At 38.9% G+C, this 14,374-nt stretch overlaps 1 long non-coding RNA gene across 1 annotated transcript; it reads left to right on the plus strand.

The window, feature by feature from the left end:
* Positions 1-8,349: 8,349 nt before the first annotated feature.
* On the plus strand, positions 8,350-12,455 carry LOC120536669. Its single transcript, XR_005635165.1, has 3 exons — positions 8,350-8,447; positions 8,658-8,767; positions 12,371-12,455. It is a non-coding gene; the product is annotated as an uncharacterized LOC120536669 (long non-coding RNA).
* Positions 12,456-14,374: the final 1,919 nt, after the last annotated feature.

A 14,374-nucleotide genomic window follows, 5' to 3' on the forward strand; every position in this document is an offset into this window, starting at 1 on the left:
GTTTATGGATGTGGTGAGAGAGGACATGCAGGTGATGGGTGTGAGAAAACAAGATGACGAGGACAGGAAGATATGGAAGAAGGTGATCCGCTGTGGCAACCCCTAATGGGAGCAGCTGAAATAAGAAGAATTGATACTATTTTATGTCGTCTTGTGGAAAAGGATAGGTAACTATTATGATTTAGTGTGTGCTACAGGTTTACCAGTTTATCAATAAATGAATAAATATAAAAACCCATAAACATTTTTGTTTCTCACAGTGCAGAAGTGTGGGAGTCATCAGGAACAATCTTGCTGCAACGGGGGCGTTCCTTATGCAAATATACTAACTTTATGCAAATATACCTTCCGTGCCATTGTGGCTTTCCAGCAATACAATTGTTCAGAAAATTGGTTCTGCACATTGAAACAATTCATTGATATTAACAATTAAAGCACTGCTTAAATGAAGGTGTACGTGCGTGTATCTATTTAAAAATCATTGCTTTCACCATTTATTTCATTACAGTTTGACTTCGAAAATTGCACAGTTCATGTTTTTTTCTTCGCCTATTTTCATCCAGTTTTAATGGTCCCTCATGTCCTTCTCCTGTCTACCTCACGATACCTGTGCCCAAATCCCTAGTGTCATCCGTGAGAATTAAAACTTTGTTGCGTTTGTACGAAATCAAACTCTTTTCCAGCGGTGTTTCTGTAGCCGGTGTTCTGACGAAACATCCTACCCATCGAAATGATCTACTCACTGATACTACGCATGCGCAGACCAAAAGTTTCACAGTTTTCTGCATAGGTATTTACTGTCAACATTTTATAAGTTGTATATTTTGCATGTGTGACTTTTAACCTTGTACAGGCCATTGTATCCATGCACGGCTGTCTCTCTTTCGGGCATTAAATGATGCATATAGGATAAATTGAGAAATGTTAGCATTTCCATAAATTTGATAGACGACTTCTAAATACATGTTAAATGATGATATGGGTATAACGTTATAAGTTTAACGTTACGACTTGCAATAAACGGATGGGTGTAACATATATGGTGTATATACCGTATCTGCCATTTAAATAAACAACGGTAGGATACTTCGACAAAATAGGACAAATCGTCAGAACACCGGAACTTCACTTTAAACTGTCGTACGGACCGCACAGCAGTGAATGAGCAAACTCAATATAGACCCACAATGCAAAGCAGAGCCGTCCAAATTCAACTTTACAGTCGTTTCTGTTTTATGACAAAAGATGGCTTAGCCTGCTGTCATTACACGATGCATTACAGTATTTTATTATGAGAAAGTACAGTTAATTCCTGTAAAATGTTGCCATTTTTAAGGCGATCCCAAGTACAAATTGAATTGTTTAAACGCCAAGCATAACAGTAAGGAATTCACTTACTTTACCTTCCATTCATTTTCTGAACCCTCGGGTTCAGGTCGGGTTTTAAGTGGTGAGCACCATACTAAGGTAGAAACTTATTAAAGCCCAGAAATTTTCACATTCATTTAAAAATGCAGAGTACACAAGACTTTCCCCGATCTATGTGCTGTACAAGATTTTAGCGATTACCCCTTTGCACAAGTATTTGGGGCACATTACTCGACAGGCTGCAGGACAGCATCGGGTCACCGAGATCACTTGAACTTCCTGGCGAGAACCTGTAAAGCACATTTCGCATTTTCGAAGTCTTCTTTTAAAGTCACGTATACCCTTTCCTGTACTCCGAGAAACACTCGATGGATGCAGAAATAACATATACGGAAATAAAACTTTCGTGTGGAAGGAGACCTTCTAAGACTGGCCAGCGATCAGGTAGGAATAGAAATGCATTTATTTATCTGACTTTTACATGCAGGACAAGAGTAGCAGTAATAAGGCACTGTCCGAATTTCTTAAAACGTTTCTACAACTTTATATTAAAGAAAAAAGCAGAAAGAAGGATGGATATATGTGAAAGGCGCTATATGAAAGATGAATAGCTTGATGTGAAAGGTGCTATATGACAGATTTTCTCAGAAATTTAAAAATATCGTCGTTTACTTGGATGCCCTCAGAAAGCAAACGCCAAACTTTAATAAGCGTATTACAAAAAGGACGGACAGATAAATTACTTCCATAAGTGAATAATCAAACGTTGTCCCCTCGCCCAAAGGTCCCTGATTTTACATCACTATTTTAGGGCTAAAATGATAACAGAAATGAGAAACCTACGTATATATATATATATACCTAATCTTAATTATTGTGAAACAACCAAGTGGTGTCCGCTTTCTGAATAAGAGCCCAAAAGTTAACTCATCATTTTTAAGAAACCCGTATACATTTCTCGTCTTATCTCTAAACGTTTATTCGTGAAGGAGGTGTTGCTGAAACACACCTTTACAAAGTACTTTTTTCATGTTGAAAATTCCGTTCTTGGTTCTTCGCTCTCTTACTGCTTTTGTGCTGGGACCGTTTGGATGACAACTTCACCAAATCTGCTTGCTTTGGAGCACTAAAATGCTGGTACTTTAATGGCGCTTTATGGTTCTTTACGGAGTTGTGTGGTTCCTTGTTACTCGACAAACCACCATTTCATGCTGGAAAGGGTTATTTACATATGAAATCGATTCTTTGCGATTTGAAAAGAAAAAAAAACACCTAATATGTTATTTTATTTATTTATAGCACATTTAAAATAACCAGAGGATGACCAAAGTGCTTTAAAGGTAACAGTATGAAATAAAAGCCAGATAAGGAATTAACAAGAAAAAAAGGAAAACATTATACATACATGGACACAGAAACAAATATAAATTTATGCAAAATAAAAAATACATAAGAGGAACTCAGTAGTAAAAAAAAATAAAATGAAAGTGACCACTAAAACTCACAAGGTATAAAGCAAAGTGAATAAAAGTGATTTTTTAGCAAAAACTTAAAACTATTAAGTGTGGGAGCGGACCTTATGACGAGGGGCGGACAGTTGCACAATGTAGGACCAGACACAACAAACGCGCGATCGTCCCTCAGCTTCAACCGCGTGCGTGGGGGGACGGTGAGCAATAGATGATCTGAAGACCTCCGCTGCCTGGCTGACGAATATGAACAATAAGATCAACTAAGCACTGTGGAGCCAACCCAAGAAGGGCTTTAAAACAAACACTAGAATCTTAAAAATCGCCATAACTAACAGGGAGCCAACTAAGAGAGACCAACACCGGAGAGATGTGATCCGTTTTTATTTTTCTGCTGGTTAAAACTCTGGTAGCTTTGTGGGGCAACCTGCAGGACAGTAACAGATTAAGAAAAACTTGTTACTGGACACATGCACCGAGAGTCCTTTTAAACCTCACGAGCCACTGCAGGGATTTCCTAAACCTGTGACCATCTGTTCATGGCTATTTATATTTTATGGAGTCTTTTACGGATCTGAATAGGCCTACATAAATGAAGGTTCTTTATGGAGCCATCGGGAGGATGGAATCGCTCTGAAAAAAAAAAAGACACCTTTATTTGTAAGAGTCTATGGACAGAAAACATCTGGAATCAGTCCGCAGCATCGATTTCAAATAAAATAATTAGAGATTAGAAGTGTATTTCTGGATCTACGTTTAATTTAAAAAAAGAGGACGATATTCTGCGTTATACAGCATCCTCTGTCGGCCAGAATTAAGGAAGCCAAATTATACCATCATGCTTCATAACGCTGTAATGTGCTGTTCCCTGTATTTCCTTGCAAGTGATATTACTAAATTATATATATATATATATATATATATATATATATATATATATATATATATATATATATATATATATAATCTGAAAGCAATGATTGCAAAAATTAGTGCATTGGGCTAAACTTTGTGGTTGTTGATTTCTTACTGTACTCCGATGCTTTAATCGAAACATGGAGCGACTTACTGTAGCGGAGGGAAGTGTGTTTAACCTCATTCTGTTGCTGTTATTTAATTTAGTTGTGTTACCCTTACATAGACGTGTGTCGTGGAAAGGACTGAGTGCAGGGCAGGGAGCAGACAGGATGAAGCCCATCGCAGGCTCCACTTAAGGAAGCGTCCAGACGCGTTTGAATGGCCGATTAACACCCTGCGCGTCCCTGACGATGAGTGAGGAAAGCCAGAACAACTGGAGGAAAAGGACACAGGCGGATACAACATGAATTCGAGCACAGGACCCCGAAACAGTGAGGCACCAACGCTAACCACTAACCAACTGCGAAGACGAAGAAGAATCAAATAAGGAATATAGAAGTCTCATGAAATATGTCCGTTTTCCGCGTTGTTCGGTAGTCCGTAAAAAATCTAAACACATACGCACAAAGGTTTTAACTGAATTTATGTCTGTATACCATCTATTGCAACAATTTACTCAACAGTTTACGCAGAGCAGGGTCATATAATCAGAAGGTTCAACGCCGGAACAGTACCTGGCCAGTCCACTGCAGTTTGAAGACGCGCTCACGACAGGAACAAAATTTAGCACTTAAACTGCATGGGTTTCGGGGGGTGGTGGGTGTAGGGGAGCACTTGGAGGAAGCACACACACACACACACACACACTCACGAGCAGAACATGCCGACACAATTAAACGACTGTGCCGTTACTTGAATAGATTACACACGCGGGGTAAAGCAGACTTTACTTTGCTTCGCTCTGTCCTGAAGTGCTCATTCTGTGGAGTGTTTAAACGGAATAAGAGAGAAGTGTGATGGAACGTAAGGACCTGTATGTGCAGCCGTAACTGAATAAGACTGGCGATATAGGACCCCTTAAATAGGAATAGGTTTCAAACCCTGATGAAGTCATTGCAGCACGACATGACAGACAAATTTCTCCATGGAAAAATCAGATAGAATTTACTAGATAGATAGAATGTTAAAAAAAATAGGTTACGCAGAATATTTTGTTGTCAATAGTATTTCAATTCTACTCGTTTTAGATGTTCCAGACGTGTTTTGGGCCATATAAATGTTTTATTGGATTACAAAATTGGTCAGGCACTGTGGCAAATGCGCTGTAAATGCATTTTGAAATACAGAAATGAATAGTTCAGTGGTCTTTGTACTTAACAGGCTTCCTCATCGTCCTCAATGTATTCTTAAGGATAAGACTCATCATTTTCTGAATGTGATTATCACAAAAGGCCAATGAGATGGAAAAATAAAACTGCAATGTACATCCCAGTGTCACGAATAAAAATGCCATAACAGCAATAAATAACTGTGGAAAACTGTCGCTGTTTACTGACGACTGCACTAGGTGGGATAACTCCGTGTGTATTAATTGTCATTAGTTGATTTTTTCCATTACTTTACATTTAGCAGCAAAGAAGAAACCCTTTTTCATGGTTATAGGATTTGGTGTTGGTCTCTTTGTGGCAATGCCCTTAATAATCACAGTCATGGTACTGAAGAGTAAGTTAACAGGTCAGTATCATCCATATTCTGACTTTAACTTCATGATATACATTTGCTGCTCTGCTGTATTCATAAATTATGCTCTGAACAGAATAGAAATGTACTAAGTGAGTGGCTGCATGACAATTCACACTTTAGTAAAAATGAAGTCAATATAATCCCCAAACCCAATACTATTTCAATTGTGAACTAGTTCATGTTCAGTTCATTTTGTATTTTTAAGGAGTGAGAATAAATGACCCATGACTTTACTTTTTTTTTTAATTTTTCATGCCTTATGTTAGACTATTACAGTGTTCTTGAATAAAATACAATAAATTATGAAGCTCAATAAGCTTTATTGAGTTATACCCAGCAACAAACACGTATAACTATATATGCTAATACTGTATTCTCCCGGTCAAAAAAGAAATTAAACAGATGCAAGTATACATAAATTATCGCTCTATTTCCAACTGTGTGACACAAACGGTGACTGTGGAACCCGCGTGTAGGTGAACTAACCGATTACACTGCCGGTCAAAATTAACGTCACATATTGCTTGTCAGTCAGTCTTTTCCCAACCCGCTAACACAGCGTCACGGGGGTCTGCTGGAGCCAATCCTAGCCAACACTGGGAGTAAGGCAGGAACAAATCCCGGGGAGGGCGCCAGCCCAACGTTTTCCTAAAAGCAAATGCGGAGCTTCATCGTGTGCTCGTGTCAGCGGGGGTGCAGCTTAAACACGAGCAGGCAGACAGTGCCGATATGATTTGACGGTATATTTTCCAAATACAAATAAATATGACAAAAAATTCGAACGAAATAAATTTTAGAAAAAAATCATCTCTTTGTGCTTCGCCGAATACCGGATTCGGCGCCACCCCTACATGACAGGGTAAGCAAAAAGTTTTAATCTGGACCTAAACCAATTCCAGAATGTCACCTAAAACTGAACGAACTCGCATTCAAGTTGTTCACTTGCAAATACGTTAAGTTCATCGTTCTTAGAAAAAGGAGCTTGTTAAAAGAAGCGCTCTTTTGAAGTCGCTCATGGACAACACTGAACTCCTTGTTTAAAATTCTCTTTTACAGATTGTGGATCACGCTTGTTTTGCTCTTTCGTAGAACTATTCTGCATAGAGGGAAACAGAAAACGAGAAATGCAAGAATAGACATTGAGAAAAAAAGTAAATAAACTAAGCAAAAAATAAATACACGCGAGATAAGAAACATGATCAAAAACAATTGCAGAGATTAAAAAAAATCAGCAAGGAGTCAAACACGAACTAACAAAATTAAAGCGCAAGATGGGGTTTGGAATCCGAGTAGTCGGATAAGGAAGCAAACCGCAAGTGACCCCTTTAACCTGTTGGGTAATGAATGATTGATGGGTTCGCGACCTCTGAAGCCACGCCCTTTAGCGGACAAAACCTGACAGTTTAGCGTAAGGAAAAGTGAACTTTAGAATGAAGCGTTGAAATTTATCAGATTCCTCAATGTCAAAGACCCCTTTAACGACATGCAGCTCAATATTAAAGAAAAAAAAAAAAAAAAATCACAAAACGTCCCAGGATCCTGGGTTATGCTTTTGGAGCCGCGGAATTCCCAAAATGACTTCTGATCCTATAAGGGGATTAAAAATGTTCGGAGTGAAAAAAAAACAAAGCAAAGAAGTGATGGTAAAATTCAAAAGGCTGGGCTAGTCGTCCACCTCAAGAATGCGGTGCTTCGATTTCAGGGATACACTCGCTCCACTAACGAGAAATTGTCTGTAGCTCCACTTCAACTAGAGCTATACATGATCTTCTGTTAACAGTACTGGGGGCTTGTAGTCAGTTTTGATAAAGGATTGGACTATATGTTCCCAACCCTACCAACCCAAACGTTCTGGTTTCCCTGTACCGTCCTACATGAGGACACCCGGTGTCCAGATTTTCCGCATTTACAAACACCATCTGTCTTTAAAACGCTGTTTTTTTTCCACCCATCCCGGTTGTAATTTTGCCTATTAGCTCTGGCTGTGGACCTTCAGAGATTTTTAAATGTGGAGGGTCCCTTCTCCCACCTTCTTTCCAATCGTTTCTCTATTAAACGCGTGCCCAGCAATATTAATCAAATTATGTAGATTTCTTGAGACTTCGTGACTTGCGATCTCATCCTTTATTTCAACATTCAAACCTTTACGAAATGCGGGCAGGAGTGTCTTCTCATCCCACCCTGATTCGGCTGCCAACATTCGAAACGCCATAATATTTTCATTAATACTTTGTCCCCTGATGACACGTCAACAACAACAATTGCAAACTCAAGTCTTACAGGCAAGTCAAAGATTTTCCTTTAACGAAAAGATCTCATGAGAAACAGTACAGTTTGTGTCATACATTATGGACCCACAATGCAATTTTTTTTATTTAAATCAAGTGGCAACAGAACATTCCTGCATCAATAGTATTCACTAAACGCTTTAATTGCTGTTTGGACTTTTCTGTACCCTTAAGCGGTCTTTTTTTTTACAGTTTTAACTTACTCATGAACTACCCTCAGAGAGGCTCATAATGATCCAACTAATAATTCTTCCCAGAGAACGAAAGGAAATAAGAACGAATTAAAGAAAAAACAAAGAAAAACAAACCACGAAAAGGTCTGAAACAAGATGAACCAAAACCCATCAGTCTAAAGCTGAAAACTGCAAGACAAGGTCATAAAGATCAAAGAGTTCAAAATCAATAAATATTTAAACACAAATTAACACAATTAAAGCGCAAGAAAAGTTATGGAACCCGAGTGAACCGATATTGACCCTTTTATCCTTCTGAGTAATGACTGACAGGTTCGTGACCTCTGAAGCCACGCCCCTTACGGGGGTGGGGGGCGGGGAAACAACTCTCAATTTAGCGCTGCTGAACCAAAAAGCAAAATGGAAGCAAAAAACGGGAGTAAACTGAAATTAACGTTAGCAGAAAAAATCGAATTGAAAAACTTTTGGAGTCTTTGTTTGAGAAATTACATTTAATTGGAAACATATAAATTCAGCTCTTATATCAAGTACGATATTTAATAGGCTCATTTGAGTTCAATGTATAAAAAAAATCTGTTTTTGATCTTTTCTTCCTTTCAGTATTTCATATAAATTTTTTTTTAAAAAAAAAGTTGTCCATGTTGCATTACAGTTGACTTTGATGCGGAGTTGGATTGAAAATTAAATTTAGGTCTTTCTCCCCATTGTTTGTTGTGCTTGTGGGTCCATTTCTGAAGACCTTTCTGATTCACCAGTGCAGACGTTTTCTGAGTTTCTGGATCGGCCTGGTGAGGACACCACAGAAGGAATGGACTTGGATTAATGAACATCCTTTCAACCACAGCTGGTGAGAACTTCCCTGTTTATTTTACTTTATTTGTGCTTAATGTCATAATTCACCGTCTCATATTTTTTGCATTTGTTTTAGATGAATTTTTCATTTCCAGTAATGCAATTTTCTAAATAAAATAAGCACCACTATTTTCTTAACTTTTCTTGTGGATTTAATAATAATAATTCTTTACATTTGTTTAGCTCTTTTCTCTCTACTCAAAGCTCTTTAGTGAGTGGGGAGCGTCTTCAACCACCACTAATGCGTAGCATCTACCTGTGGCGCTTTTCCACTGCATAGTATGGCACAGCACGGTTCAGTACAGCTCACCTTGGTTCGGCTCAGTTCGGCTCGGTATGCGTTTCGACTGCAGTTTAGTACCGCTTTAGAGTGGGCGGGATTATTCACGTGTCGTTATAGTTGCGCCGACCTCCTGAAAAACTTTTTCATTCCGCATCGCCCCATCCAGCTCTCGCTGGATCCACTCCTCGGCTACCAATGAGAGGAACGTCTGTACTTCCTCAATAGACCACGAAACAGACATTTTTGGTTAAAACAAAATAGTGCGTCCGAACCTTCGCTGGCTGTGCTAAAAATCTAGCGGGTCTGTTGTGTCTCGTGTCGCAAGTTCAGTGACGCAGTAATGATGATTTTTACACGTCATGTTTTGGTAACGGTTCGGCGCGCTTGGAACCTCGGCTGAGGTGGTACTAAAAAAAGGACCAGGTACCAGGTACTGTTCCCAGTGGAAAACCCCCCAAAAGTGAGCTGAACTGAACCGTGTCGTGCCGTACTATGCAGTGGAAAAGCGCCACTGGATGATGTGACAGCAGCCATTTTGGCACCAGTACGCTCACCACACATTAACTCTGAAATGGTGAGATAGTGTTAGCCAATCAGAAACAGGGAATGATTAGGGGGCCAGAATGACAAGGCCAAGATGGACAGTTTAGCCAAGCATTCGAGATACGCCTTGCTATTTACAAAGGATGCCCTGGGATCTTTCTTGACCACAGAGAGTCAGGACCTCGGTTTTATGTCTCATTCAAAGGATTTCTAAATTTTGTTTTTTGCATTTGCCACAGACATGCTGTTCACATTCTATCAGAAAGACGGTAAGTATGAGATACTACATTGGAAATTTGATTTGAACACCCTGAGAAGTCAAAACTCAGACAAAGTCAGAAAACAGAGCTACCTAAATTCTCCAAGTTGTGACGTAACTCTGACTTTGCACATTAGTCAATTGCATAAAATAAAATATATAACCTGGTCATCCAAAAATACCACCTTTGTGGTCAAATTGCATTTGGACCAAAGTATTATAGACATTTAATACATTTAGTTTGCTCTTTATTTTCATGAAAGAAATACAGTTTAATTTTAATTGTTTTTTTTTTACAGACAAAGTAACAAAACAACAGTGACCTCACTTTTCCAAATAGTTGAAGCATAAATTCGTGTAAACTATTTCAGGTTTTCAACAGATTTACATATCTTAGGCATCCATAAGCGTGAATTAACTCCTGTACTTCAGAATAACATTTGTCTCTAAGTTTGTGCACACAAACTAAAACCCAGATGATAGTTTTTAGCATTGTGAAAGTCAGAAAGCCTATTAATTTTTTTTTTACTTACAGGATATACTTGTGTTTAAGTTTTCCCGTGGATAAGTCGGGACTTGATTTTACCGTATAATTTCTGGTATTTTATAATATCAGTCGTATAAGTCGAATGTGGAAAACTCACACTATTGGTCCAAGAGAATGTATGATATGCTAATGCCCACCTGAGAGAGTAACCACAGAGCACACAGCCTTTTGTGCCTACGTGACCACACAGTAATACCCACACTATTCCGAAGTGACGTTTGCGCTGATTTGTGTTTTTTGTGTCTCACACCCTCATACACTTTTATCATAAGAGCATCCCTTATCTATGATGGAGCATTCAATCTGAAGAAAATATGAAGCTGTTTTTAAATTAAAAGCCATTGAAGTGGCAAAAAAAATTGGTATCTGCGCTGCTGCAACAAAATTCGATGTGTCCGAGAAACTGATAAGAATGAATGAGGAAAGAAGATGTAAAAAAAAAAAATGAAGTGTCGCATTTTTGAATGGTAGTACAAGTCGGGGTCTGATTTTATGAACAATTTTTCAGACCCAATTTATACGCAAGTATATACGGTAACTAAATTGCTTCAGTATATGTCGCTCTTGAGAGAATGATTTTATGTTTTTTTTAATATATTGCCTATAAATATTTTACTCATAAAATCTTAAAAAGCCATGTTCTGGTTTCGTTTTTTTTTACCAACTATAACAGATACACAGCTTAATATTTTTTTCGGTTAGAATTAAAGCTCAATCAGTAATCACTGATCTTAACTACCAACTCTAGTCTGGAAGACAAATTATGGTTTACCATTTTCAATACAACAAAAAACAAAAAATAAAGCAAAGTAACACATACACAGTGATGTAGTTTGGAATTATACTGCATTATGTTTCAATTATACTGCTTCAGTCATATCTCCTGTGTAACATGAAATTAAATATACTGTGGCCAGTATGGGGCACCTCACAGCCCAAATCCAAGACACAACTATGCATACAAAACTCCCAGGTTCAAGAGATCTTTCATTAGCACAAATATCCCCTACATATAAGAATCACTACACTCAAAAGACATTTTGTTTCCTTCTCCACCTCTTTTGAGTGTGGTCCCTATGCTGACACCTCAAGTATGGTGGGGCAGCCATTTTGATGTTGGACCCAGGTACTTCCAGAGCCAGAGCATCATACATAGGAAGCACTCTTGGGCCAAGCAAAACACTCATGAAACAAGAGTGTCCTCTCCCAGTAGTGTCCTCTGGCAGTCCCTGAGGAACCCAGCAGGACTTCTCTCTCAAACTACAGTTTCCATGAACTCCAGTGGGAATCCAAACTGGATGGCATGCCAGAGGAGTACTGCCAACTAACGTTCTGGGGGAATATTTGCTCTTGAGAGACAATCTGTTTGTGTCTGTCCATTATTGCTGCCTTGCACTTGAGGCAGGGAGCAACACCATCATGGCCAGGATAAACATAGACGATGGTTGTCTACCCGTAACAAGAAGACCTTCCATCCTGCGGGGCAATGGAGGAGAGGAGTCACAATAGTTTCATTCTTTCACAAATACAGATGCAGTATTATTGAGATATCAGAAATTACAATGGCAGTGTTACTCATTAGGATGAGCCAGCTGGGGATGAAGGGCCAGAGTAGTGAAGGTCACACTTTTATAGAGAGTCAAAAAACTTAACCTGCACATCAGCAAAACTGAAATACCCCAGAATACTTACTTAAGGTGATCGTTTTCCTTTTTGTTAAATTCCAGGTGTCTTTTTTCCTCTCTTATAGACATGTTAGGCTCCCACTGTTACATTTAAATGGTATTTATAGCTACAGTATATTATATCGCTACTACAATTTTTTACATTTATTTACATTGTAAAGACAATCTGGGCTAGAGTTTATTGTTCAAAGACGCATAATCAAATGAGTCTCCATGATACTTCTCTGTGATGACCAGGCCTTAGGTTATAACCATTAATGGAGCCTGTCATTGTTTTCCAGGTGGAGTTTGGACATCACAACACAAGGCGACTGTGTCAGCGCATCTCAGGAGACTCTCCAAAGTCAGAATTGCAGCACACTGCAACTATGGATTTGTAGACGGGAATTGGGACCGTAGAGATTAAATGTAAATGTACTGTGAGCAAACAATGAAAATAAAAACATATGTGTGATCATTTTTTAGAATGTGTTTTGAATATTCCATGATTTACCTTTGTTTTACTGCTTTTTCACTTATAATACAATACAATACAATACAATTTATTTTTGTAAAGCCGAAAATCACACAAGGAGTGCTACAATGGGCTTTAATAGGCCCTGGCTTTTGACAGCCCCCCAGCCTTGACTCTCTTATTAGACTTGAAAACAAATACCCCCAAAAAAACCCTTGCAGGGAAAAAAAATGGAAGAAATCCTGGGAAAGGCAATTTGAAGAGAGACCCTTTTCCAAGTAGGTGTCAAAAAAAAGGGTAAATACAATACAATACACAGAACAGAACATAAGTAATCCTCAATAAAATACAATAATACGATAGTAACATTACAAGTGCAGATCAAAATGCAAAAGAAGATGACATCACATAACACAGTTCAGATTTGTTCAGAGTCCTGGATACCTCGGCAATCGAGCTGCCTTTCTTCTACTGGCTGTTCCACAGCGCAGTCAGTGCAGGGCTCGTCAATCTGATAAAATGACCCTTCTACCCGATGATTCCACTGCTCCTTTATCAGAGGTGCCTTTTCCATAGGCAGGCAAACAGCTTGGCAGTGGGGCTGGGCAGTGGCACCAAGTGCCACATTTGAGTACCAAGAAGAGAAACAGAATAAGTGAGGGTCAGTAACAAATTATAACTATCATGTTACTTATGTTTTAGTGCTAATGACTAACAACAGAGATGCTGTCTGTACAGTTAATCAGCAGCTCTAGTCAGGGTATGCTAAACCAAAGTAGTGAGTCTTCAGCTATGATTTGAAAGCTGAGACTGAAGGAGCATCTCTTATAGAAACAGGCAGACCATTTCCCAGCTTATGGGCCCTGTAGCTAAAAGCTCGACTGCCCACTGTTATTTTATTAATCATTGGAATCATAAGCAGGCCGGCATCTTGAGATCTTAATGTGTGCTCTGGTTTGTCAGTAATGATAAATTCAAACAAATAAGCTGGACCTCGGCCATCTAAGGCTTTATACGTTAAAAGGCGAATTTTGAAATCTGCTCTAAACTTTACCTTGAGCCAGTGTAAGGATTTAAGAAATGGAGTTATGTGTTCGTATTTTCTTGTTCTTGTAATAATTCTTGATGCAATCAGCTGGTAATTACAGTAATCCATCCTCGATCGCGGGGACCCCCCCGCGATAGGTGAAAATCCGCGAAGTAGAAACCATATGTTTGTATGGTTATTTTTATATATTTGAAGCCCTTATAAACTCTCCCACCCTGTTAACATTATTAGAGCCCTCTAGACATGAAATAACACCCTTTAGTCAAACGTTTAAACTGTGCTCCATGACAAGACAGAGATGACAGTTCTTTCTCACAATTAAAAGAATGCAAACATATCTTCTCTTCAAAGGATCGCCATCAGGAGCAGAGAATATCAGAGAGAGCGCTCGCTAAGAAAAGCAAACAATCAAAAAATCAATACGTGCTTTTAAGTATACAGAAGCACCGCGATAAAGCGGCATTTTGTAGAGGAGCGTCCGTGTCCTCTGTGCAAACAGCCCCTCTGCTCACACCCCCTCCGTCAGGCAGAGAGAGTGAGAAAGATAGAGAGAAGCAAACAATCTCAAGCACCGCACGGGAAGCATATCTTATATCATTGAGGAGTTTTAGTTAATATGTAATACATGCTCTGATTGGGTAGCTTCTAAGCCATCTGCCAATAGCTTCCCTTGTATGAAATCAACTGGGCAAACAAACTGAGGAAGCATGTACCATAAATTAAAAGACCCATTGTCTGCAGAAAGCGGCGAACCAGCGAAAAATCCGTGATATATATTTAGAT

The sequence above is a fragment of the Polypterus senegalus genome, chromosome 10, assembly GCF_016835505.1.
Source record: "Polypterus senegalus isolate Bchr_013 chromosome 10, ASM1683550v1, whole genome shotgun sequence".
Taxonomy (NCBI): domain Eukaryota; kingdom Metazoa; phylum Chordata; class Cladistia; order Polypteriformes; family Polypteridae; genus Polypterus; species Polypterus senegalus.